The sequence below is a fragment of the Triticum aestivum genome, chromosome 1B, assembly GCF_018294505.1.
Source record: "Triticum aestivum cultivar Chinese Spring chromosome 1B, IWGSC CS RefSeq v2.1, whole genome shotgun sequence".
In the NCBI taxonomy this organism is placed as follows: domain Eukaryota; kingdom Viridiplantae; phylum Streptophyta; class Magnoliopsida; order Poales; family Poaceae; genus Triticum; species Triticum aestivum.
This window is the reverse complement of record NC_057795.1, coordinates 166,651,757-166,674,503: the sequence shown is the minus strand read 5'-3', so window position 1 is coordinate 166,674,503 and position 22,747 is coordinate 166,651,757. Positions and strand designations below refer to the sequence as shown.

The 22,747-nt window shown below is 42.8% G+C and overlaps 1 long non-coding RNA gene across 4 annotated transcripts; it reads left to right on the top strand.

Annotated features, from left to right (window-relative positions):
- Positions 1-15,208: 15,208 nt before the first annotated feature.
- LOC123113895 (uncharacterized) lies at positions 15,209-20,952 on the top strand. Of its 4 annotated transcripts, none has more exons than XR_006456287.1 (3): positions 15,209-17,804; positions 17,892-17,981; positions 18,967-20,952. It is a non-coding gene; the product is annotated as an uncharacterized lncRNA (long non-coding RNA). The 4 variants fall into 4 exon arrangements; XR_006456289.1 differs by having other exon boundaries at positions 17,892-19,063; positions 19,278-20,952; XR_006456288.1 differs by having other exon boundaries at positions 17,892-19,465; positions 19,890-20,952.
- The last annotated feature ends 1,795 nt before the right edge of the window (positions 20,953-22,747 follow it).

Here is a 22,747-nt window from a genome sequence, read left to right as displayed (position 1 = left end):
ACATTGACATGGCACCTCGTGCTAAATAAGCCAGCTGCTCTTTTTGTGCAGTTCCACCAAAATCAACCAAATTCGCACGTAGCTTGTATGATTTTGCCCTTATATGTTGCAACGCCTTGAACTTATCGACACCTCCTTTCTTGTGGTGGAAATGAATGATTCGATGTATTCATGAACATTTTGTGCAGTTCGTATTGAAATCTAGCTGAGCACCCTTGTTTGCACAAATACAAAAAAGTGATTAGTATAAAGCAAATTGTACTATGAATTGAAAGTTTAAACAGGCACCTACATGGTCCATATAGAGCACACTTTTAGAAAAATGGAACTCACCGGAAAGAATCCTAGAACAACATTGTACTCACGCATCACAGCAAGAAAATGGAGATTTGTCAGTCCTTCTGAGCTGAAGTTAGTTTGGTCTTGTGGGGAGTAATGTAACCATCCTTCAACTGCTCCTTCTGATGAGAAGATAGACAGGGCTTCTTCATCCTGGCATAATCGAAACTAGTCACTTCACGTACTCCATATTCTTCTTCAGAGGAGGATGATCCTGTTGTGCAAAGACAAGAGGACAACTAAATGCTAGCATCCCTGTTTGCTCGAAAAAAAGGAAAGGAAATATTTAAAATAGCACAGATGAAGCACTTCTCAAGGACAATACCACTTTTTCATGACAGTATCTAAACAGTAGCACAACACCAATAGAGATGACAAAGCTCAATCATATGGGTGAAATCAGTGGGCGAGTACCAACCTTTGTCAGGAGGCTTATTGTGTAGAGCATACAGATGAAGCACTTCTCCGAAACCATCCGTTGCTATCTACTGTGGTGGCCATGCTTACTATATACTCCTCGATTAGTTTATTGTTTCCAACATCTTCTTGTGCAGTTCCACTAAAATATATTGTATCTTCCAAGAAGATCCCACGTTTGCACAAGTAGAGATAATTACGTATTACATTAATAGTGGCATCAAATCAGTGGCAGAACAATTGCTTGTTCCAGCCATAGCAATAAATTAAGATGCAAAACTATATCATTACTTGTGTCATCATAGTTCCAGTGCTTCATTACAGCACTGGTAGTTGATTTTTGTTTTTCTTCTGCTTGTTATTCCCCTTCATCACTTGGTTCAATAACAGACAAGATCCGCCTTCAATGTAAGATTTGGCATGTCAATTAGGGAGCACAAGTATAGCACTAAACAATGACATTAATTTTCTGATGAAAGTGGCAAAATGCAGGCCAACAGTTGTGAAATATCCTTATCTTACCTCAATGGGATATTATGGTGCACATACAGATTGGAAGTCTTATCTCCATTTGTGCAGTTCACTAAAATCAAGCAACATCATCGTACAAGTAGCACAACATATGAAAGCACACTGCAAAATCATGTGAAAGAAGGCTAGTACCGACCAATCATGACGCGGAATTCAAACAACTCACAAGAAGAAGATCTGAACCAAATTTGCCAACACGGATAGGATGTACGATCTCCTCTTGTGCAGTTCCACTAAGATCAAGCAATCAAGCAACATTGTCTGTGTGACATTTTGGTTGAACTGCACAAAACACTCTTAAAACAAAAGTGTTTTGTGCAGTGCAACAAAAGGTCACAATGGCAACGAGGTGAAGTAGATAACCCTGTTTACATAGAGGTGCAAAGAAACAATTAGTGGTCAATAACGGTGGATGACATAGAAGCCAACAAAAAAAGCATCTACCTTATCTAAATGGGAAAGAAAGCAAGACAGTAGCATTTCTCAAATGGTGGCACTGATTAATATTAACATAGATATTATATTAACAATAAAATTCGTTAAACATGTAATTTGCTTTTAACTATGGCATTGCATCAATTTTCTAGCGGCATTATTAGAGGGTGTTTGTTTACAGGGACATTTTGGTGTAGGGACTAAAAAAACTCCGTGTCAGTCCCATCTAAACCAAACAGAGGGACTTTTAGGGACTAAAAGTGGGCATTTGGGACTAAAGAAAGAAGACCCCGAGGGGGAGTCTTTTGGGGACTTCTCCCAGCAGTTGCCCCTGCCACGCATCACACCTTGTCTCTATTAGTTCATTACTAGGGGTAACATGGTCTTTTAGCATGTCATTTAATAACCTCTAGTCCATGTTTAGTCCCTGGAACCAACCAGGTAGGGTCTAGGGAGTTTTTAACCAAACAGGGCCTTAGATTAACAACAGCTAAAGAGTTGCACGGGACAGTGGACGCACCAGCACCATGTGCATCTACCGATGTACTGGGGTGATGCACAGTGTGTTGCAACAAAGAACAAACTACCAAGGAGCAGATTTATGTAGGTCCCAGTTTTGTTATCTTTAGACACATTTCCCTATGTGAGCGCAGCAAATCTAGTCCTGCTCAAACTCTAGAGCCTTGTCCCCCAAAACAAAGATTAGTTCGTTACTGATGTGCGTACTGCGTTTGTCATTGTTTTCCCTTTTCGACCAACGTAGGTGTTGGATAGCTAGTTTGTACTAGTACTTTCGCCCCTTCCTTTCTCTTTGAACCACGTCCTAGATTTATGCTATACAACTTTCCCCACTACTTTCCCCCATTCCTTTTCCTCTTTGAACCACGTCTTAGATTCCTGCGATACAACTTCCCCCTTCCTTTCCTTTTTGAACCACGTCCTAGATTCATGTTATACAACTTTTCCCACTACTTTCCCCCACTCCTTTCCTCTTTGAACCACGTCCTAGATTCATGGTATACAACTTTCCCCACTACTTTGTTGTTTGATCCAACACCTAGATTCGAGTGCAGAAGTGGAAAAAGCCCACATGCACCTAGAGTAATGCATATGGAATAAGTAAATTATACCTTAAGGTTCTTGGGGCGTGGTTCGTTGGGCGACCGAACGGCAGCAAAGAAGAAGGGGTTGGACGCCCTCCCGCGCAGCTGCTGGGTGAAAGTGAACAACTGCGTCGGTAGTGGATTCCCTCCCTCGCTGACGGCGACAATGTTAAGCCTCCTTCCCTTCCCGGTGGACGGATCCTGCCGGCTCTTTGACCGGCAGAGAGGCGAGAGAGAGGCCAACGAAGTCTTGTTTAGATCTGGAGAGGGTGGGAGAGTGTGAAGAGAGCAACTACAAGCGCTGAGAGAGAGAAGCCAATGAAGTCTTGTTTAGACCTGGAGAGGGTGAGAGAGTGTGAAGATAGCAACTACAAGCGCTGAGGCTCCAACGTGTATATATATACCGGAGAGATTGTATGAAGAGTGCAAACCCTAGAAAACAAGCGTCGAGGCTGCAGCTTATACGTGATGAGGTGATTATACGGTCACTACGAGATCGTATAGCTCTGTATCCATCCATTTTGACCAGTCAAAGAATCCTCCTGGCACGAATTATGCTCAAGTGTAGTTATGGAACCCGAGACCTCAAGTTTGATGAGCGAACAGGCTAACCAGCTACACAACCCTCCCGTTATGTTCAACGAGAGGAAAATAACCTTTTATAATTCCTGCATTCGTGTGACAAGCATGCCGTGTTTTTTTGTGTGGGAGTCATTGGTATTTAAATCATAATCGTCTCATGTGGCTTTGGTGGTAAGACTATCCATAGTGGTGCAGAAATAATGCAGCCTTAGTCAGCTTACCTCTCTCCATGTAGTACGTTGGGTCCCACCAGTCAGAGGGTGAAACAAACAAATTAATAAGAAAAATTAAAAGCGCCAGCGGTGTATCTTACCTCACACATCTCGCTACTGCTCGGGAACACTGTCCAATTGATCCCTCTGTTCGCTCACGTACTATTTTAAGTGAATCCTTATTATAACATGCATACAATTTTGGGCACTTGTATTCGACCTAAGTCAGTGTGCCACCGTATCTCATACTACTCCCTCCGTATAGGTGTAATAAGTCACTTTAGAAGGTGCAGCGGGACCAAGATGCAAGCAGATTGGAGGAGAAGGAGAAACTTGACCAGTCATTCCTCCAATCAAAGCCTTGATTTCTGTCTCTAAACGCAACAATTAATCCAAACAACTAATAGATGCCGTTTTAGATACCATGCAGGGCCACGTATTAACTCGCATGCAAGACAACTTTGATTTCTTGACTGACTAACGCATAGTTGCGCTCCATGCATTGGGTTTCCGGGGGAGATAATAAGCCAGAGTAAGGAGCGTTTGGTTACATTGCTTAGGCTGGTCATAGTGGTGAGTAACTTGGACTAGTAACATGCATATGTTACTAGTCTATGTTACTACTACGCGAAGTTTGCCGTCAGAAGCGAGCCAATCTGGCTCTCCCGAGCTAGCAAGGTTTTTCTAGCCCACCGAAGCTAGCTGGCCCACAAAATCTAACATATTTTAACAGTTCCAAACACCTAACCTTGCCTGGCTATGCTATAAGCTATTCTTGCTAAGGATCCAAATGCTCCCTAAGTAACAACGCTCGCTAGCAACGAGGCCAGGAGGGGATTGAGATGCGAAGTTAATGGACGATGCCTAAACATTTTGGGAATATCTGATTTCCGTAAGATGACTTAACACCTAGACGGAGGGGGCACTACTGCTCAGTCCAGGTTTGATGGAATATTCGTCACCTCTTCTCTTCTTGTACGTACTCCATTTGTATCTCACTTCCTGTGGCTTCTCACTTGCACGATTTTCCTATTCTATGAACATGTGTGTGTGTGTGTGTTTAACAACATGTGTGTTAGAGAGAGTGACAGATCGACCTACTCCTACAGAGAGATGGTGTGTAGTGTACGATTTTAGCCGCGAGAGTCGATGCATCCTCTCATTTCTGGGAGTCCGGTAGGGACAGGCGGACAGCTGCCACGCCCGCTCTTGACCAGCCTGGCCCACCAAAAACCCTCCATCGCCCGCGCGCGCTTCCTGCCCGAAACGGTCAGCGCCGCTCCAAAGAATCGGTGCCACATTCATGCCCGGGCAGAGCGGATGCGACCTCTCACTAGCGCCTACGTTGAAGGGAGAAGCGGATTCAAGAGTAATGGTTGCTTCGTCCTTCCAGCTTACTGCTGGGTCTATGTGATTTGACGGCTCATTGGTCATTATTAATGAGGTGGTAGGACTGCTGGATGTCCCACGCTTTCGGCGAAAGGAGGTACTAGTAGATTACAATTTTCTCCATTCTTACAGCAGAGGAGTCCAAGAGAAGTGAAAACACATAGGCTCAGTGATTACATGGCCCACCTCACACTATCACCATATTTTCTGGACACGGTGCGACACCTAACTCTTTACATAGTACTCCCTCCGTTCCTAAATACTAGATGAGTCCCCGCGCGTTGCCGCGGAACAACAGTATATCTCTATGCGTAGAATTATCGATTTCATAGAACTAAAAAAAACTCTATAACCGCATGACAAATGTGGTAGCCAAACTAAAAAAACTCCCATCATCATTTAGATCATCCCACGTAAGGAAAAAAGATCAGCCAACTCCTACTGCATAATGGGATTATATTTTTATTTTTGACATGTTAATGGGACTTAAAAGCTCACTTACATGCATGCTACCGGTGCATGCTTGCATGCAGACATGTTGATGTGATTTAAAACCCACTCACATGCATGCCACGGTATTTCTGATTGCTTGCATGTGGCTTAGTGCGGAGCCTCTCAACGTCTAGATCAGACAGTTATTATGGACTGATTTAGTTCATCTAATGGCTACATTAATTTTGATGATGTAGCTCAAGGAGAGGATAAAGAATTCCTAGTAGTGGGGGCCAGCTATTTATATATAGTAGATAACTCTTTGTAGAGTCTCCACTAGGTGGACTACATACAAAACAAAATGAATGAATCTACACTTAAAATGCATCTATATACATCCGCATGTGGTTCATGGTGAAATCTCTACAAAGACTTATATTTAGGAACGGAGGAAGTACTAGTATAGTACGTACTGTAATTTATCAGCGAGATAAATTTGTACAATGCTATGACGCTTCCAGCTTCTGTTACATGTATCTTGCGTCCAAGGTTGCCCGTTGCAACATTTCATCAAATACAAAGGAGACTAACATGCATGCTATTGCATCTCAATGATTGACAGATCATAGCAAATATGTACTCCCTCCGTTCCAGAATAAGTGTCTCAACTTTATGCAAACTTTAGTACAAAGTTGTACTACTACTAAAGTTGACACTCATTTTGGAACAGAGGCAGGTAAAGAAAAAAAGATCCATGCAGTCCCTAGCCCTTGAACCGTAAACCCTAACCAGGCTTCAATTTGCTGGCAACGTTTGAGCTTCCTAAGAAATGAAGTTTGCAACCTTTTGACCATCGGATCATTTTGTGCAGTTTCACCAAAATCGAGATGAGCATCCCTATGGCAAAGAAATTGAAGAAGCGTGATTAGAATAAGATTACTGGGACTAGTTGATGAGACATAAACTCATGACAAATACAGTACGTAGAAGTCAGTAGAGGTATGTGCGGGGCAAAGAAGTAGGGAAATATCCAAATGGAGTGATGTGGGCAGCTAGAGCAGTGGTGCAAGCCGGCTGTAAAGGGAGTTGCTCGGGACGTAGCTCAACCTTGAGGAGGGCGGTGGGAGGCGGCAACTGCCCACATCGCGGCAGTGAGAAAGGGACAAAGGCAACCTCACCGGCTTTGTGAGAGGGAACGGCGGGGAGCCCTGATCGGGACATGCCGACAGTGGGTTTTCGCCGTCGGCGACGGTGACCGCATCTACACTAAGCATCCACCCCTTCCCCCGGTGAATGTGATGTTAAAGATGTGGCCACAGTCATTTTGTGCGAGAGAGTGTGAAGAGAGCAACCCCAGCAAGCAACCGTGTAGGCTGGCCCATCCTGACTATGTATATAGTGGAGCGGTTTCCTTTTCTCTCCATATGAACCTATCATATTGCGTACGTGCCACTGAAGAAAAAAAACTTTATTTATAAATGACGCGGCGCCAACTACTCGTTCTCCTATAACCTTGCGCTTGGCATCTCCAAAATATTAACCTTGCGATTGGCTCTTCGCCTCTTTGGGAAGTCGAGCAATAATGGTACTGCAGTATATATCATTCTGGCTATATGAGACCGAATGAATTGCTGCACGTCCACCACGTGGGCGAGGGTCGAGGGGCGAGGGAGAGTGCGTACTATTACGTCCATTTCAGGGGGTGTTTGTTTCCAGGGACTTTTTAGTGTAGGGACTAGAAAAGGTCCTTCTTAGAGACTTTTTAACCAAACAAGAGGGACTACTAGGGACTAAAACTTGCTTTTTGGGACTTAATGAAGAAGACTCTCAAGGAGAGTCTATTTTGGGACTTTTCCAACAATGCCCCTCCCTGCACCCATTGCCCCGCCGCCCCATGGTGTTGTTTGGTTGTTATTTTTCTGTAAACTAGGGGTAACATGGTCATTCAATAACCTCTAGGGAGGGACTAGGGACTTTTTAGTCCCTGAAAACAAATAAGGAGGGACTTTTAAGGAGTAGGGACTTTTTAGTTGGGACTATAAAAAGTCCTAGGACTTATGAACCAAATAGGGCCTCAATATAGACTACATACGGAGCAAAATGAGCAAATCTACACTCAAAAATACGTCTATATACATCAGTGTTTGGAGTATGTACTAGTAGTTCATATTGAAATCTACCAAAGGACATATATTTTCCAAACAATATGATAATCTATCTAACCAAGGTAGTAGGGACGAGGAGTAAACGGAGGGAGTAGTAAAATTTTCTCCTCGTCCTGCGAGCCACCGCGCGCGTGGGCGAGGGAGCGTGGGTAAGGCGTACAGTACTAACCAAGCTTCACCTCATCCTGCGAGCCACCGCGCCCGTGGGCGGGGGAGACGGCGTACTAAGCAAGCTTCTCCTCGTTCTGCGAGTTGAAGGGACACATCAAAAGTACTCTGGTGTATAGAGCCTTGCCTCTAAGGTAGGCCCCACATGGTTTGCCTCTTTTTTAACATAACGCGTCAAGTCGCAATTTGTTTGTTCACCCGTGGTAGACGATCCTCCCTCCACCAAGTGGACAACGAGTACACGTGCCAAATTACCATGCGGGCTGCCTTTTCATACAGAAATGAGCTCCACCGTGTACCCGCGCGGGTGTGGTTGGGAAAGAGACGGGAGTACGTGCGCCGTGCATGCACCTCTTCTCTTCGTGCACGTCCCCCACCTACGTGGGTGTGTGTGAGAGATACAAACCGCGTTCATGAGTGTTTTTTGTTTTGGGGGTGGGGGTGGGGGTGGGGTTGATTTCATGAATGTATTTGTGGGAATATGTGTCGATGGCATCTCAAACAAAATTTTGCATGCAATGTGTGTGAAATGGAGGCCTATCCATCTCATATATAGAGGGTCGGGCGATCCACGAGAAGAGAGGGAGGGGTCATAGATATCGATAGAGTCGAAGAGAGGATCAAGTGGGTGGGTGCGAGATCGATGAAGAGAGCCATCGAAATTGTGTGTGTGTGCAAGTCAAAGATATCGGGCGACTGACCTACGGGAACATCAGAGGGCACAGGTCAAGTTTGTGTGTGGCAGGGAGACATGACTAGAGCGCTCGATGTATCAGTGTGTGTGGGGGGGGAGGGGGTTGGGGGGAGGGGTAGGCAGAGGCCTAACTATAGAGGTAGAATGACTCGTATATGTGTTGAGAAGGAGAGACCCAACTATGTCTTGAGGGAGATCGGTTGACATCCATACATAACTGAAGGACGGGAAATAGGATGGGACAGAGAGAGAGAGAGGAGAGAGAGAGGGAGGGATAGGGGTAGAGTGTTGGATGGGTGATGGAGTTGCTTCTCGAAGATGGTGGGAGAGGCCTACTAGACAAACTAAGGGTGGAACTGCAATATTATCAATAAGAGTGGGGATGTGTTTCTGTGTGTGCCCGTGCGTGATAGATCTGTCGGGACGCATCCATGGATGATGAATGGGGACCATGTGTTTGGTAAGCAAACCTAACTAGATCGGTAGATCAATTGTTGTTTGTCGGAGGAAGGGGGAGACATAACTAATGAGGTAGATCGATTGACGCGTGGGGAAAACGAGTTATAAGGACCTAGCTAGCTATATGTATACCCGGAGATCGGTCGGTGTACGTCCATTTGTTAGAGGCAAATAAGGCCCAGCGAGACGGATAGATAGAGAGAATGGAGCTAGGAGGTGGTGCGAGAGGCCCAGCTACTAGCTAGATAGGGGAGGAGTGTGCGGTTGGGAGATCGATGAAAAGAGGGGATAGAGTTTACACGTGTGTGGGACCGTATGAGAGACATGAGGCAAGGACACATAAAGGAGGAGATTGAAGGTGCGTGTGTATGTTGTAGGCAGACATCACTGGAGAGGTTTATTGATCGGTGTGTGTCGAAAAGGAGTTGTGGAGACTCTGGGAGAACGACCTAAAGAAAAAAATGAATGTGCACGATGGATAGAATGCTGAGGGAGGGAAGGGTGAGGAGGGCGTGTGCATGCACGAGAGAAAGTTAGTGGTAGCTACAAAGGTTAGAGGATTGTGTGGGTGTAAGAGACTAACAAAGATCATAATTTGATATGAAAGTGGATTCATATATTTGAATAGGAGATCATAGTGTTTTAAACATATGCATGCATGAATATAGCGGTGATACGCATGCTGTGGTTTTGCACATGTTATACCATAATGTGATAATGCATGGCGTTTGCAACTCACAGCTAAATGTCGAACAATCTAAACCATACTATACATCAAACAATCTCACATTTTATTTGAATTTGTGATAATGTGTGGCGTTTGCAGCTTACAACTAAATATCAAACAATCTAAACAATACTATATATCGATATTCTCACATTTTATTTGAATTTGTGGTTTGCAACTCACATCTAAATACTTGTAGGCGTAGGGGGCGGGGCACCATACATAATGTGATAAACACATTATACATATGAGACATGGTTTAGATTATGAAGATCTAGCTAGAGCTAGAAATGTAATGTGATTTGAAATCAACATAAAGTGGATTCAAAAAATCGAGTTCGAGTTCATATAGTACACATAGTTCATATGTAACTCGAGAATAATCATGTGGTGTGCTGTGAAGATAATACACAAACGATGGTTTAACTTGACAATAATGATGATTGTAGATCTTATTAAAGCAGAGAAACAAATTCAAATGCTTTGACTTCACAACAATCATTACTGTAGATCTTATTCAAATAGAGAAACAAATTCAGTTCATATTGAAGCGGTAGTATATACGTTTGGAATGCACTAAAACGTTTATTTGAGTAGTAGGTTGCATGCACTATACACGTAGTGAAATATTTTAATTGAACCTAACATGAATTCAAAGTTTTGAATGACATTTGTAGTGCGAATTGATTTGGTACAGTACACGTTAGGCTCGTCCAGAAATTTCAACCCACGCCTTGTTAGCCTGAAATATTTAAGATATATCTTTGTCTCGTTGTGCTCCGACAACACCCTCCATCTAAACCCGCGCCTTGCTATTCCGAAATTACAATGTGTGCGAAAACTCCCACCTCCTGTGAAATCCCGACACGCGAAATGCCCGTGATACCCCAGAACCGAAAGAACCGCCTCAAATCGGTGGGGGTACTTTCGTAACTTACCCCACATTTCGGACAAGCACGTCCCTAAGCCATGGTTCCCCACTCCCATCCCATCCGCCCACCCATTCGTACACCGAGGCCGAGAAAACCCGTGAAGCCCCACACCCTCCTCCATCCGCCACCCAGCCGTAGCCTCATCCACCGTACCGGATGAGGATCCGTCGTCGATCTGGTCGTCTCACCGGTTCAGCCACCCCGTCCTCCACCTCCAAGGAGCTGCCCCGACGTTCCCCTCGTCTTTCGTGCCACCTCCATTCCCACACCATCGTCTTCACCTGCACCACTGGAAGAGCATCATCATCACCGTTTCCTCGGATGAAGCTGCGGCCTAATTGGCGCCACAAAAGAGGTTGTACACTAATCGCCGCATTTTCTTCTTGATTCGATCTCACGGTGCTGCCAGCGCTCAGTCCCGAGCCGACATGGCGCGACTCCATCCACGGCGGCGTCGCCGGCCACTTCCTCCAGGGCGTTGCTCCCTCGGCGGCGACGTCCACATCAGTAGGAGCCGTTGCAGCTTAAGCTCTCGCTCGCGCTGCTGCTCTGCTCTAGCTCTAGGTCCCCTACCTGGTGTGCTCTTGCTATTGCTCTTGCTCGCGTTGCTGCTCTTGCTCTTGCTCTTGCTTGCGATGCTGCTCCGATTTAGCTACACTTCAGTCGACTGAATCAACTTTTGGGTCAGTCAATTTTCAGGGGTAGGGTGGGCTTGCCTGATTTAAGGAAGAACCAGCCGCAGCGGGGAGGGGGGCTCTCCGGAGAGGTACCCCACTATCTATCTTAGGGTTCAGGGTGGGGGCGGTGGTCACTGGCGGTGGTGGGGCGATGGTGTGGGGATCGCCGAAGAAAAGCTTGGCATGGGGGGCCTAGAGGGATGGCCGGGGCGGCGGCGGACCGGCGGTGGGGAGTGTTTTCGGGGCGGACGGGGCGATGCACCACCGGCCGCAGGCGGCGGGGGGCGGCTGTTTGGCTGGTGGGGGCTGGCGGCTCAGTGGGGTGGAGGTTGAAGATGAAATGCATGCCCTTGATTTTGTATCCAACGGCTGCAAAATCGACTGACCAGAGATAAAAAAGTCAGTCAACTGACGTGTAGCCTCACCTTGCTAGTGCGTTCAGTTTCGATAGTAAAATTCAGTTTCGACAACAAAATTCAGTTTCGACAGTTAAGTTCAGTTTCGACAGTTAAATTCAGTTTCGACAGTTAAGTTCAGAGATGAGTGGCTGATGTATTTTACATCTAGCACTTTGTGGTTATGTATTTTACATCATCTATTGGAGATGCTATTAGAATTCCACTCAGGTTAACGTTGTCTCTCTTGTCCTGCTTCAGCCTCGGCGTCGTACAACTCACCGGAGCTGCTCCAACGACGAAACCCTCCATCACAGCAGAGCAGTACCTCGGGCTTCATCTCCAGACGCCTAAGATCTTCTTCCCCTCCTCCGACAGCCAAGTCAGCGGGAGCATCCTCATCGGCCAACCCAATCACGTTGAGATCGACAAGGCTTCGCTAAAGAGGTTGTACACTTGTTGCATATTTTTTTTACTCTACATGTTATACATATTGTCCACTAAGCACACGTAGTAACGGGAAATACGATTATTTTATCCTACTATATGACAAGCAGTGAGGTACCAGGCAACTTAGCTATCCGTGATGGACTCTCTTGAATGCCATCATTATTTATCTCTGCGTGTTTGAGCTGTGCATTTGTCGATGACCCTGGGAATTGACCTAGTAGGGCAGTGGCCTGGGTCCAAAGTAATAGAAGTAGCACAAAAATATTTTTTTAGTGTAGGCTTTTCCTTGCTCAAGCCTGCCTACTAGAATAGCCAGTGCTTGAAAGGAAAAGTGAATGAAAAACATAGGAATTGGAAAGTCTTCTATGGTACTACTATTCATGAATTTGGTTCAAAGAAATGGAGCAAAGGAAAACTGTAGGATTTGTTCCTTTATTGTCTCCTTGAAAGAAAAAATGTAGGAATTTTAATTTTCACTTGTCCTCCTTTTCAAATTCCTATTCATGAAGCACAAGACTAAGAGATAGTAGCATAATAGCATTATAACCGTACATTTTCTTGTGGTTTGACTTAATCTCACCATGCTTCTTTGCATCCTGTGATCTTTCAATTCTTGTGAATCAAACACCCAGATTGGCAGAAATCCGGTGTTTTTAAATTCTCTGTTTTGCACGTGCATTACTATCCTATTCCTGTCTATTTCCTATCCCTGGATTGTTGGAATCCTCCAATTCAAACGAGCCCTTATAGAATTACTTCTCTTACAGATAGTTGTCAAAGAAAACCTTGCTTGGTTTGTCTCACTCCTGCTGCACCGTCGTCCACCCCAGCTCAGTTGCTCCAACGATAGAAGGGTCCAGCACATCAGGGATCCAGCCTCCAGACTGTCTTTTGCCGCCTCAGATCTTCTTCCCCGCCGCCGGCAGCCATGAAAACTGCATTACCACCATCAACCGAGCAGATGACCTCGAGGACTACACGGGTCCGCAAGAGAGGTCGCACTCTTTCGTGTCTGCTTATGTTATGCATCGCTTAATATTACATGCTACTTTATCGTCCTGTTCACCGATTAGACTCTGAGTCAGCTCCAAACTAATGGTCAAACTTGAGTTTTTAAATGGTTGTGGGGTACATATCTGGGCCTTAATCAATAGTATATATCTACTATCTGGATAATCTACTATGAGTTTCATGTTGGGTGGGAAAGAAACAGTAAAGAAGCCATTATTTCTATTTTTTTCACCGAAGCCATTATCTGCCTGCTATTATTGGTTTTGGGTCTATCCACAGGTTGCTACCATCACTCTGGATTTCTGCATGCACTCCTTACATAATCTCACTATGTTTTATTCCTATGCATGACAGTTATTGTAAACAATGGAACTGAACATGTAGATCAAAAGAGACGAGCCTTGCGTGGCAATAAAATTTCATGTAGACGTCGCTCCATGGTAGGCACAAAGGCAGCCCCCCTCCACCCATTTCGGATTGTAATCGAGAGGAAGATATCTGTTCTGAGGGGGATTCAGAAGGACAAGACCACTCCTATTTACCCCCTGAGGTCTTGGCTCTAACTTGGCATGCTGATGTTGGTTATATCATGCATATGGTGCCTTGCATTGCTTACTTTATACATCAAATATGTCATTTGCTTAGTTTAGACATCCTTTGTGGGAATGCCATCTGTTTAGTTTATTCATCGTTTATGTGAATTATGCAATGCCATCTTGTTTAGCCAGGCATCATATATATGAATTTTGCAATGCCATCCTGCTTAGCCAGTCATCTTATATGTAAATTATATCAGGTCATCCTTTTTTTTCATTACATATTACATTTGTCAACAATGTTAGTACATTCAACTGCTCTTTGTGTGCATCAGCCATTTGACACGATGATGGAAAATTCTGGAGTGAAAACAAGGTCTTCAGAGCAGACTATGTTATCTAACGAAGCGCATATCTCGCTGGTTACGGATAGCTCCTCAGAGGAGGATTCAGAGACAGATGACCAGTCCTATCCCCCCCCCCCCCGAGGTGTATGCTCTAACTTGGCAGGGTCATGTTGCTCATATCGTGTGTATGGTGTCTTGCATTGCTATGTCATTTGATTAGTTTATACATGCTTTGTGCGAATGCCACATTTTCAGTGTCTAATTACCATATATGTGAATTATGCATTGCCATCTTGTTGCAAGACATTATATATGTGAATTATGCAATGCTATATTATTGCAAAGGCATTATATATGTGAATTATGCAATGCCATGATGTTTAGTCAATCATCATGTAAGTGAATTATATCATGCTATCATTTTTTTGTATTACGTGTTTCATTTGTCGACAATGTTTGTATATTCAACTACTCTTCCTGTGCATCAGCCGTTTGAAGCAGTGATGGAAGTATCTGGAGTGAAAACAAGGTATTTAGAGCAGACAATGCTACCTGCTGAAGCAGACATCTTGCTGGTTACAGAGGGCTCCTCAGAGGAGGATTCAGAGACTGATGACCAATCCTATTTCCCCCCTGAGGTCTATGCTCAAACTTGGCAGGGTTATATTACCCATGTCGTGCATGTTGTCTTGCATTGCTTAGTTTTTACATCATATATGGATTGCCATCTGCTTACTTGCTTACCATATAAATCATATATTTGAATTATATCATGCCATCATGTTTACATAGTACATACACATCATCTATCTGAATTATGGCATGGTAACCCATTTAATAAAAACATCATATAGTTATATCATCTCATCCTGTTTAGTGTTTATAGTCATTATATTTTGAATTATGGCATTCTATCTTTGAATGTATGTGAATTATGGCATGCCAACCTATCTATCTATCTATCTATCTATATCTATATCTATCTATCTATCTATCTATCTATCTATCTATCTATACCTACACTAATTACAGACTCCCCAAAAAATATCACATTAATTAGAAATTAGGAGCCGTTTATCTTATGTGGGACCGAGTTATTACGGTGTAGATCTTTGGCTAACTCCCTCTACCTCTCTCCCAATCTCGCGACTCTCTCCTTATAGGTCAAAAACTAGGTTACGCATCCTAAATAAAAAAAACTAGGCATCTTTTTTTCCCGTAGCCTCTCTGTCTTCTAGCCGCCACCGCTGCATCATCTGATTCCGGCCGCCGCCTCGACCTTCTGCCTCCGCAAGCCTCCTCGGCAAACCGTCGCTGCTGTTCCGACCGCCGCCTCGCTGCAGTTCCGACCGCCGCCTCAACCTTCTGCCTCCACAAACGCCTCCTCGACGAACCCTAGCGGCAGCTCCATCCTCTGGTGCGGAATCCAGCGGTCATTGGGATCATATTCGTGGCTCCTCCGACCTGCAGCGCGCCCTCTGTGTGGTCTCTCTGTCTCATCATGCTCCCGTTGGGCTTGGTTACTACGGGATCGTGCTATGGCTGCCCTGCCACCACTACGGCTGCCACCACTACGGTTGTGACCGAACCACGTCGACGGCACAGGAATGTACTCCGCCCCCTAACTATCTTATTCTGCTTTGTGTTGGAGCGATTCTTCTTGGGCTTAAATTTCCTAGGTACATAAGCCATGGTTCTGGTGGGAGGAATAGCCTATGTTTACTGAGGCATTCTAGCGTTAGTGCTAAAGTATGATGCAAATTGTACTTGCTCAGTATCTCCCAAAATTCTTTCCATTAGTACATCCTCCATGTGTGCTACAATTTGATCTGATCCGACTGCTACCCATGTGTCGTGCTGCCTAGATGTGCTCATCAGCGAAGCTATGAATGCGAACAAATCTTCAATTTACTCTGGGCTCAATTGAACCCACACTCTGTTGATGCAGAATTATGCAACCTTAATTCAATGTTTTTTTATCTATTCTGTGAATTTTTTGCTCTTAAGCATGATTTATTGTATATGGATCACATACCCCATACGCATCTTTTTTTCCCTTGAGTTTATCATTCTGTAGGCCATATATGCAGATAAGGTAATTTTCTTATGTCGGAAGATGAACCATGTGTAGATTGTATAAAAATAAGCACGATTTGTTCTTCACTATTTTGAAATTTACCGGTGGCCGTGTCTAGCTAGGTACGTTGATTCCATGGTAATGCACAAATTTTCTACAATATTATGCTTTGGCTGGGTAGTCTAATCGGATAACGCCAAGTCAATCCTGTGTTTAGACATAATTAAGTGGGTGCCTGTTATGTAAAGGAGATATTGGTGTCCGATTCTTGAAAAGTAGTACAAACAGTAAATGTACAAGGCAAAAAAATGATCATAGAAGGGAGGATTTTGAACCAAATATACTGATATTATAGATTGTATAGCATCACCCCTTAATTTCACTTAAATAGAGGGATGAATACCATTAGTATTTACTTCTAGGGCTACCTCATAATTGCATGCATGTTCTATGAGTGCAAACACTATTAGGGACACCTGAATCCCTCGGTGGCCATCCTATCTTAGCTTTCCTTTTTGCCGACATTCTAATTTATTCTCCGTACTATAGTTTCACGTCTCCATGTTGCTCGGCATATAATTCGGTGTCCATTCTATTCAATTTTGAGAAAAAAAAGATCTTCTGTTGGATAGGTGAATTGGAGTGTGCTAATTTCATTTGGAAATTAGTGAAAACTACATTGAGACATGGTGCAAGTGGAAGTGGGGACAATGTTTTCTGTTATCCAAATAAATATTTGATTATTGGTACAATCATGATAGAAAACTTACTACCATATGTTGCAATTTCAGTCTCCAACCTCCTTCCAAGAGATCTGCTAAATATTATAACGAATAGTTGGTGTTTATGTGTTATATACACAGAGTAAAGGCGATAGCAAAATTGTTGAGTTGAGCTAAAAGTTTGTTGCCAGTAGCACTTTCAAAAAGGTACAAAATTTTAAGATAATTGAACCATTGAAATTGTCATCATGGATATTCAAAAGTAATAAAGGTACTTTCTTGCATTCCGGCTGAAAGGTATTCTTGCGAGCATACCATGATACAAGTTGAACACATGATTTCTGTACACTTTCTTTGTTAGCTTGATGTGGAATACACTGAGAAATTAGCAAGTTTATCTCATACTACCATGCTATCAGAACAAACCCTTTAAGTTCAAAACTATTCACTTATTTTCGTGTATTCTGTCATTCCAAAAAATCTTTTTAAAATTTAGCTTCCAGCAAAAGCATGCTGCAAATTTAGCGCATTAGCCAATTGATAGAAGTTGGAATAAGAGTGTTATTTGCTGAGATCACCTGCAAGAGCCGACGTTTAATATTTTCATCTTATGATTGTGATGTTGTTCATGGATGACTGATTACGCAACAATTGTTCATCGTGTATTGCTATGCACTTTGGGCACACTGCATTTGGAACCTTTTCCATAAATATGATTAACAATTCAACATGATGGTCGACATGATTTTATGATTAGTTATTAGCATTGTAAAGTTTTTTCTCTCATGGTCTGTAGATTGTCCTATTTAGTCTACGGATTAGGAAGCATACATTTGTCTGTATTAGTTCTGATTATTTGAAGGTACGAATAACATACATGTGAATCTTTTTTTCAGTCTAATCTTTACATCTCCGAACGATTGTCTATTCTGCTTCTAATCACGATGATGTCAAAAATCAGTGTGCAAAGTGTGTGTGCACTGGGGATGAAATATTATAACGTAGTAAGTAAACAGGAACATGCAATTTCATCCTACAAAAGAGGCAGTTTACTGAGCTCTGACTGCGTGTATGTTTGCATATATGTGCAGTTTAATATACATGCATGCTTACACATCTGATCTATGTATCACGACAAGATGTGGTCGACTTGGACAACATCGTTACTTCTGATGGGATAGGTACATGTTGAACTAGCTCCTTTTGTACGCTCTTACTGTTAAGCTACTAATTATTCCATAGAATTTCTCTCATCATCTGCTACATAGAATCATGAATTGGCGTAAAAGTTATTTATGGTTACGTGCAAGATTAAGGTCTCAACACGATGTCTGTAGGCCAGCATGTAAATATGTTCTATAGTTTTATATGAATCATTGGTTTTTATTCATCGGGTTTTCTTTGCGTATCTACTAATTCGATGTTTGCATGTTTGGTTATATTGGGGAAATGTTACTCAAACATATTAATTTATTTAATTCTTTCGAAGAGGGGCTATCCCCGGCCTCTGCAACATATGATGCACACATCCATTTTATTAAGGATAAACATATTAATCTATTGTTGTGGTATATTATTTCGTATTCTTATCAGTCACTTAATATTAATATCATTAGCTCATGATGGATATAGTTTACATCATGAACATCAGTGCATCAAGATACTAATGAGTTTGATGTATTGTATTTCATAGTTTTCTTTTACTTGATCTCAACATGATCTAATAAGGAAACTCATTTAGTCTGACATGTAAAATGCAAGAAGGCACAAAAACTCATTTTCTGCACTTAAGTTCCCAAATATCAGAAGTTTAACATGTGAAACGCTCACAAAAAACTCTCCTGCTAGCACAGATCATATCTTAGCAAAGAACCAGTAGCAACGTCAGCTCCATTTAGTGTGCTGATGACATGTATGTATCCATTGATATGGTTGACACTCACCGCAGTTAATTGTTCCTCCACATTATATATGTACCAATGTGACTATAGTTTTAAATAGATGAAGTCCGTGAACATCATATTTCATATAGGCCTCATGGCGATTTACAACATTTCTATATTTTTCTTGTGTTTGGCTGTTATTTTCTGAAAGATGGTAGAATTGTCTATCAGATCTTTCTCTTTCTCTCCATGATACATGATTTGGTTAATTGTTTGACTAAAGGATTTATAGGGAAGAAATGATTTAAGGTGGGGCCTGTCATTCGTTCCAAATTGTATAACTTGGTATCTTCCAGTGGATGGATAATGAAACAACAGATGTAAGAATACATATGCGTATATATAAGCATAACTTTTGAATTTATATTTGAGCTCATAGGTTATTACTTATCTTGATATATGCCTGAATTGGTGCTATGCTGGTATAATTTGATGTAAATTTATATTCCCTTCTATTCACTGAAGGGCTTACTAGGTAGGTAATTCATTTGACATATGCCTTGGGTTAAGCATTCAAATTGTGTTTGTTTGTAGGTTCATTGATGGTAGCAGTGTGAAAATAATAGTTGAAAAAAACTACTCCATTTTAGATGTCATTGCAGTTCAAATGATTTAGTTCGCACTAACATGGAGAATAGTTAGGCCTCAAATTTAATTGCGGGAGTAACTACATGTGCTTCACGGGCCTTAGTATCATTTCATATTTGGGACGGCAATTTCAGGTCAGCTGCTCCTTCTATGAGGTTTATCGTAAGAAAAGTATGCCGATTCGATGTACTACCTCCTTTTGGGTTTACGAGACACGCATGTATTTTGAGTTCAAGTATTACCATAGACTAGACAAGTAGTATAGATTACCATCGATTATACAAGCAGTATAAGACCCAATAAAATTGGATAAAAGTTACTTCATATCCCATAGATCATTTGCATCCATAAAAAATAGGCATGGTCTGCCTAGAAAAATAATTGACCTCTACAAATATTCGAAGGATAACATTCTTCTTACAAAGTATCGCTCTATTGTTATTGAATTTTATCATCGACGTGTTTGTTCATTTCTCACTTTTCCTTTATTAATTTATATTTTACAATGGCCAACCAATGCTACTGAAACATTACTTTACGTTTTTCAACAAAATGGAGGTGCCCTGGGCTGAACTCATTTGGGATACATACTATGGTTCTTCGGCACCCCAAGCCACTAAGGCCTGTGGCTCTTTCTGGTGGCGCGATGTGTTAAAATTATATGACAAATTTTGTCAGCTTTTTGTCCCAAAGGTTCATTCTGGTGAACCTGTGCTTTTCTGGCTTGATCATTGGCAACTCCAGGGAAGAAATACTCCCATGAAAGATCGTTGCCCCCGACTGCACTCTTTCGTGTTGGATGACATGCTTACTGTCAAACCCTCGATGATCTACCATCCATGGTCAGTAACCTGCACCTCCCTCTCTCCACTGAAGCCCGTCATGAGTTGATTCAGTTGGAGTCCATCCTGTCATCGATATCTATCAATGCTAAGGGCAAGGACATTTTCCACTGGCCAACCAAAACTGGTGAATTTTGATCCAAGGTATATTATAACTTTGCTCATAGGCACATTACTGTGGATCCAATTGTTAAGTGTATATGGAAGTGTTCCTGCACGCTCAAGATCAAAGTCTTTGGTTGGCTACTCCTGGTGGATAGGCTTAACACAAGAGATATGATGCAAAGCCGACATTGGACTATGCAAGATGATACTTGTGGTGTTTGCCAGACTCTCACACATGAGGATCGAGCACATATGTTCTTTTTTTTAACTTCAGCCAGTTGGAATTATCTTGGGATTACTTGGGCATCATAACCTAATCAGTCAACCTATTTGATGGCGGCAGTAGCAAGGAAGGGTTTTGATAGACCCTTCTTTATTGAGGTGGTTTTTAATGCCACTTGGAACATCTGGACTCAGAGGAATGGCAAAAATCTTTAGAAATGAGAGGCCAAGTTTTGGGGCTTGGAGAAGAAACTTTGTACATGATCTGTCTCTGTTAGCTCATAGACTCAAATGTAATTATAGGGATAGCCTTCTATCTTGGATCTCTTCTCTTCCATAGTTGGGTTTTTGTAAGCATTACACCCCTCCCTTCTCTCTATATATTGTACACTCTTTTTGTGCGGCTCTTGCCTTGCACTACATAGTGAAAAAATGGGAATCTTCTAAGATGACATTGCTATAATGAATACCGTACAATTCAAGTTAATGACCTCACGATGGTCATGCTATTTCACCCATGGACTTCTTGGTAGGAATTCTCTTGCAATGAATCTACCATCAAGGGAACAAGGTACTCAGAAATTTCCAATCAATAGGGAAAGAAACTGACCTACTTTAAAATTTAGCACCAATATTAATTCATAAGTTGCGTATGCAAGCACTCATTATATAGGCCAAATAATTTATGGACATAAAATATCTTAAAATCATAATGAAAATGAATTTAATATATATTTGAATGTGATTTTCTGCAAATATACAAAAATTGCAAAATCATAAAATTGTTCTATTCAAATGTATAATTACTAGAATTTTGAAATTATAAGATGTTGCATGTCCATTGGGATCTAAACTAGAATCAAAATGTATAAATGAAATGAGCTTTTGCATATATATTAATAAATAAATTAGCCTGTGCGAATGCACGGGTTGACGACTAGTTTAATAAACATATTATATAGTTATATCATGTCATCCTGTTTACATAGTCATCATATTTTGAACTATATCTTTCCATCTTTTTTAGTTAGCCATCATAATGTGAAATTGTGTCATGTTATCCTGTTTAGTTAGCCATCATATATGTGAAATTGTGTCATGCTATCCTGTTTGGTTAGACAACATAAATGTGAATTATATCATGCCCTATTTTATTCCGCACTATTCATTGCACCTGTCTATCATACAATGTCTGTACTTTCAATTACTTTTCTTGTTTATCAGCCATTTGAATTGGAGAGGGTGATGGCAGTATCTAAGGGAGTAACAACATGTGTCGGCGTTGTGGGAACGGGGGTCCCTAGACTTGCCTGCCTGCGGCCTGCGGCGTGGCTCAAGTGGTGGCCCAATATGGCCCATCTTCATCAGCGCAAGACTCAAGACCCTCGCGAGGGGCCAAGCCTCGCGGGGCGGACGACGCAAGGCTTCCTCAGGAACGACCTCGCCAGGCGGGCTCGCGAGGAGGCGGAGAGATCAAGGCAGGGTACCTCTCGAGGTGCTCGTGATGCAAGCCATGACGACCGATACCAGGCGGGCGCCGGCCTGCGTAGTGTCCTTGTTTCCTCTTTGGTGCAAAGGGGGCAAGCACAGACGTGGAGTACCGAAGCATCAAGCAAAGGTTGCCATTTCGGAGCAACGAGACCAAGACCAGCGGAGCGGCAGGATGTAGGTCACCGTGGAGCCCAAGACAACGTCGTCGCCAGTGCTTTTGGCAGCCGAAGACCAACTTTAGTTAGGATTACTTGTACTGGATGTCCCCCTTCAAAATGGTCGTTGTTTGCGCCCTTCCCGCTCAATATTTGGGAAGAGGCCCAAGGCCTCTATATATAGGACTAGCCACCACAATAGAGAGGGATCCAGTTTTGGAGGGGGGGAGAGAGAGAGAGGTGATCGAACTCACACAAGCAGTTCATCACACCAGCCCAAGAACACCTCTCGCGAGGCTGTTCTTCCCTTGTACTATTCATCATCAGCCCCTGAGGCAATCCACCACACCACACACTGGAGTAGGGTATTACACCACAACGGTGGCCCAAACCAGTATAAATCTTGTGTCCCTTGTGTTGCTCATCATTTTCAGCTTAGATCAAATGACGCGATCGGACCTAGATCGGTAGGGGAGAGATCTTCGTGCGCACCCCAGAGTTCAAACCTTAAGGGTCTGTCGGAACCCAACATCCGACATTTGGCGCGCTAGGTAGGGGTGCACCAGAATCTTTCTTCCGCTGCTTCACGTTCGATCTTCCG